Source organism: Lolium perenne, chromosome 6 (assembly GCF_019359855.2).
Source record: "Lolium perenne isolate Kyuss_39 chromosome 6, Kyuss_2.0, whole genome shotgun sequence".
In the NCBI taxonomy this organism is placed as follows: domain Eukaryota; kingdom Viridiplantae; phylum Streptophyta; class Magnoliopsida; order Poales; family Poaceae; genus Lolium; species Lolium perenne.
In genome coordinates, this window is record NC_067249.2 from 197693127 (window position 1) to 197698639 (window position 5513).

At 41.4% G+C, this 5513-nt stretch overlaps 1 long non-coding RNA gene across 2 annotated transcripts; it reads left to right on the forward strand.

Moving 5' to 3' along the window:
* Window positions 1–551: 551 nt before the first annotated feature.
* LOC127306463 (uncharacterized) lies at window positions 552–4381 on the forward strand. 2 transcript variants are annotated; one of them, XR_007854683.2, is made up of 4 exons: window positions 552–1042; window positions 2134–2205; window positions 3060–3163; window positions 3554–4381. It is a non-coding gene; the product is annotated as an uncharacterized lncRNA (long non-coding RNA). The 2 variants fall into 2 exon arrangements; XR_007854682.2 differs by having other exon boundaries at window positions 2134–3163.
* Window positions 4382–5513: the final 1132 nt, after the last annotated feature.

The following is a 5513-nucleotide window of genomic DNA, read 5'->3' on the forward strand; positions in this document are numbered from 1 at the left end:
ATGCCGACGCGAGCCACACACACACCTACACCTACACCTAGACTATACACGCACGGCAGCCTCCGGAGCTCCCCCCTACCTCACAGCGCCTGAACGGCGGCCGGAGGCAGAGGGGAGCGGCGGATTCGCCGGCGGGAGCAGAGCACGCGCGGTCGCCTCCTTTTCCGCCTCTCCTCAACAGTAGCGAGCGGATAAGAACGTGCCCACTGATAATCTTGATTGAATTTTTTTCACACTGTACATACTAAGGCAAGATTTCTTCCACAGTTCTGATGTATGCGTGACGTGCCAATTTTAGCATTCAGTACGGTGCTTGAAAATCAAAAAAAAAAAAAATTACCTGAAGCAAAAGGATTAACGATTCGTGCCTGTAGGAAAGATTTAGATTGTGTATAGCTCATTATTTCGAGGCTGAGCAGGTCACTCCGATTGAGGTACAAACTTTGTTGGGAAAATCTAACGGGAGGCGCCGCACCTTTCGCCCTCCCGTGTGCGGCGGCTATTACAGAAAGCGCATCGCTGCATTTAAGGAGAGACGTTTCTCGTGTCACGCAAGAGTGTGCTCCACCAACAGCCAGCCATCCTTATCCTCCTCGTGGAACTCCTTTGGCCGCACACAAGTTCACATACTCTCCCTCTCCTGATAAAATAGCCATGGAATAGCAGTGCCTCGCCGAAGATGTTCAGGAGCGTTGTGCCGGAGATGCACGCGAGGAGAGGCCGGCACCGACTATGCATCGGAGAGGGCGCCGCCAACAAGCGCTAAGAGGCGGCGTCCATGGGGTAGAGTCGGAAGGGCGCGGCGCGCGAGAAGAGGCGGCGATGGGCTACCGCCGGGAGGCCGCGGCGCGCGAGAATCCCTGGTCGGACGAGCGCGGCCTCTGCCTCATCCTCCCCCTCCTCAACTGCGCCATCGCTGCCGCCGTCGGGCACCTGCTCGAGCCCATCGCGTAGCTTGCGTTCCCCGCCAGCGAACTGAGGGCTTTGTGACAGATTTTTCCTCTACTTGTTTATCTCGATCTGTCACACTCTTAAATTTTTGGTGAGATGCTCGTCCGTTTTGCTTGTGAACTTAATCTGGAGTAGTTGCATTTTGCCTTGCATTTTCTTTTGGGGGACGACGGCTTTATCGAATAGTACGAATTGTGTACTACAGATTTTTGTGAAGTACTTATTGAAACTGGCAGGCAAGTACAATTAATCCAGTAGTTAAGCTTAATTAATCTGGCAAGTACGTAAAACATATTACAGTACAATTAATCCAGTAGTTAAGCTTAATTAATCTGGCAAGTGAATATGAACATTACTAGCAGTTGAACCTGATAATTTAAAATGGCAAAATTAATCTGGCAACCAATCGTAATTAACTAGGTATAACCTATCAGATACTATTTTCAGTAATGGTTGAATATGGCATCTATGCCTAATTAATCTGGCCATCAGACTTAGTTAACCTAGCAATTACTAACACTGCCAATTATTTGTTATGTAAATGGTATATAGAGACACGAGTGTTAAATTTTACTTATCTTTTGTGTACCGTGTTAGATATTTGTGACTTATCGAAAGATAATAGTAGTTAACTTATCGAAAGATAATAGTAGTTGTGTTCAATAAACAAAATTTTCTGTTACTTTTTGGTCCTTGCAAGAGAGCATGCGCAGCTAGTTGCACGGAGAACAAAAAAAATCGGAACTAGCCCCATCAAGAAAAAATCGGAACTAGCCCCATCAAGTCTGACACAAGAGAACGACGTTGTTGAAAGGACCACACAAAATAAATAAGGAGTCGGTCTGACACATTTGGGCTGTCCCACGCTTTAGTTGGGCCGTCGCACGAAATCGCTCCCGTGCGGCGCCGCTGCGTAGCAGCGTCCAACTTTGTTTGTCAGCACAAATTTTAACAAATATCTGACTCCCTATTATGTCCCTTTGCAAGATGTATTTTATTTGGTCCAAGCCTATGTATGCTTTACTCATCAGCATGTTACCAGCTTTGATGGATGCCTTTTTCTAATGCCGATTAAGCGATCAGTTTTGTTAAAAAGATATTGATTTTACCTTTAAACATCTTCAACGATTTGTTGCCTTGTGAAAATGCTCTTGTTTTTATTTAATAATACATCCATGACAGGAATGACACTAGAGGGTTCCCTTTTTGATGCTAAGCATTAGGAGTTTATGACAAGAAGATGACTGAGTCGATGTAAGTTTTTCTCTACCAATACTTTTAGCTTAGCCTTTAGAGGCTCTCTGAAGCTCTATGTCTTGCTCTGTATATTTAATTTTGTGTACTATGAATGAATAAGTGTATAAGAGTTTTGATGAAACGAGCTCCAACTTGAAGTGAGCCTCCATAGAGGCATCAACACTTATCACATGAGACTTCTGAGAGCATTACCTATTCCTTTATATTACTTAATAATTTTTTATCACGTGTATCTTAGAAATACCAATACTTGTATCAACCAATTGTTTGTTGGAGGAGAATTTTCAATGGAGTTCGCAAACAAGCTCTGCAGTGAAAATGATGAAGTTCCGAAAGCTAAGGAAGAGAAGCATGCTTCCCCAGAAGGATCTCTCATAATCCGCAGCTGTATAGACGATATTTTAATGTATTATGTGTTTACCCAAAAAGTGTTTGAAGCTGTTTGTTCAGCAAGTTATTTTTAGCTTTTTGTGACGTAAATTGTATTCAGCATTTTCCAGTAAGGACATGAGTTGCCGTTTCTCCTTTGTCAATTAACCATAGTTAGCATCTCAAATCCCATTAGAAAATTTAATGCTTTCAAAGGGTGCAATTTTAGAGTATGTAGCTGTTTGGGGGAGCAGTTTCCTAGCTTGAGGAGCAGCAAACACACCATCTTAGTCTCCCTCTCTCTATATATAGTTTTTCTCTTACGCTAGAAAATGATCTAGGCCATGGACTAAGGAAAAAGGGGTCCAATCTTTTGTACTATGAGGTAAATTCTTTCTTTTAAGTTGGCATACGATATGTATTGTGTCTGATGTTAGAAATTTCTTTTGTGTTCATAAGGATAAGCTTGCTTATTTTTTCAGAAAACTGGTATTTTTGCGAAACAATAAAATACAAGATGACATCAAATCAACAAGGAGCCTACTCCTAAAGCATGTCAACTTACAAGTGCACTCCTTCCGAACTGGTCAGACTCTTTATTCTTATTTGTGTCTACTTTCTGAAATCTAGCCCGCTGCAAAAAAACTCAACTCTTATGTATGCAATGATATGCAATACTGATACTACTACCATACAAAGTGTGTGCTGCTTTTGGAAACTGTTCTTTGGTAACTTGGTATCATGGTAAACTCTCTCTTTTGACCAAGTTTGGAACTTGGCGCTCAAAGTCTAATAGAATTTCCATGTGTATCTGATACTGTTTGTTGTAGGTTTAATATTTTATTTATTATGCAAATTATCTATAATCATCATATCGAACTATTTACTATTCATGCTATTTATCTCTTTAGTGTATGCACTTGAAACAATACAACTATGATATGGGAACTACTCTAAATAGTACTGTTCGGGTCAGGAGTACGATGCCCTTCGAGCAGGCAACTGACTTGGCAAGGCAGTCAAGCATATTGAAAAGGCCGTTGAGCTCAGTCTTTCGGACAGAGTGAACAACCTAGATGTGCGTGCAAGCAGTGGAAGGAACTCAAATCTGGCCATAGCATTCGAGGAGGTACTATCTTTTTTTAGAGGAACACTCTTGCATTCTATTACCTTGACATCCTGGATAATAACTAGCACACAAGTTTAACAACCGGCCCAAGATGGTGAAACCAAACACATCGCTTACCATCCCCTAATAGAGCACCTCGTACAACAATTTTGTGAGCTATATTGTTACATAACAAGATCTTGGACACACCTTTAACTATTGCTTGTCAAAAGCAACACTCAGATTAGCTTTGATTTCTCTAAAGAGGACACCATTACTCACTCTTTGGAGGAATATCCAGGACAACATTATTGCATCGCATTGCCGCCAAACAGTGTGGAGCATTCAGAAGGGCTTTAGCTCCAACTATGTACTGTTGTAGTCTTTACTCTTCATCTCTTTTCCTGAAGTGCCATAAAAATGTTGCATGTTTGGACAAGGAAAAAACTAGAGGTGGTTCTCTCTTTCACTTAATAGCAAAGCCGCTCCAAGACGCCCCAAAGTCTCAACTGGATAATGTAAACTATCCCGCCATTCCGAGCAATATCGTGGTATTCTTGGTTTTGAACATTTTTGTATATACATGATGCATCAGTGTGGTCCATTTGAATTGGCGGTTGTCAAGTTAGAGTATTTACCAATTAGAACTACATATGATTATTTTATCATCACTTATATAGCAGTTTCGGAAATTTATAAGTTTGTTGGTTGTATTGTGGAGTCATTTTAAAGGAATTCTATTTTTAGTGTTGTTTGCATATACAGTACTATTATCATTTTTTAATGGACGGGCGCGGCAACGCGCGCTTTGTTGGCCGGTCTAGTATGGCCTAAAACAGACGTCTCCTATCAACGGTTCTCTTTCTTCATTCAAGCAACCGCATTCAATCCACAGACTCTCATGTTTCATACTTACTTCTTTACGTTGATGATATTGTTCTCACTACTTCTCAGTCTTTTCTTAATCACATTATCTCTACTTCGCATCAAAATCTCCATGACCGATCTTGGCTTGCTTCATAATTTTTTGGGCATTGCGGTTACTCATGATGTGTGTGACCCCTTTCTCTCCCAACGGCAATACATTCTATATCTCTTATCCATGGCTGGCATGAACGATTTCCATCCTTATCACACTTCTATTGACACCAGCTCCAAACTCTCCTCTTCGGGTAAACCTTTTTCTGATGCTACTCTTTATTATTGTCTCACTGGTGCACTAAAAATCTCACAATCACCCGCCATGAACTCTCCTGATGTATAACAATCATGTCTTTATAAGAATGATCCTCATCTTCCTCACTATAACTACGTAAAACATATTCTTTCTACCTCAAATGGTACACTCGATCATGGTCTTTATATCAACTTATCCTCTCCCACTTCCTCTACAACATATTCCAATGCACATTGGGTACATTACCAGGAAATTCGTCGATCGACATCTGGATACTATGTTTTTCTAGATAACAATTTGATTTCGTGGTCCTCGAAAACGTCAGCTCAGAGTCTCTCGTTCGTCCACTGAGGCTGAGTACTATGTTGTTGAGACTGTTTGGCTGCATCAAGTTTTGTCTGATCTGCATTTACCCATTCAGCGGGATACTATCATCTATTGTGACAATATTTCAATAGTTTGTTTGTCAGGTAATGGAGTGCAACATTGACGGACAAACCACATGTATCGACAACTACTGCCCAATTTGATGATATATTCACCAAAGATCTTGCGACATCGTCATCACTGATATTCGTTCCAATCTCAACCTTGCTGAACTGCCACTAGTATAGAAAAAGGGCCAACAGTCCCGGTCCATTTGGGCCATCA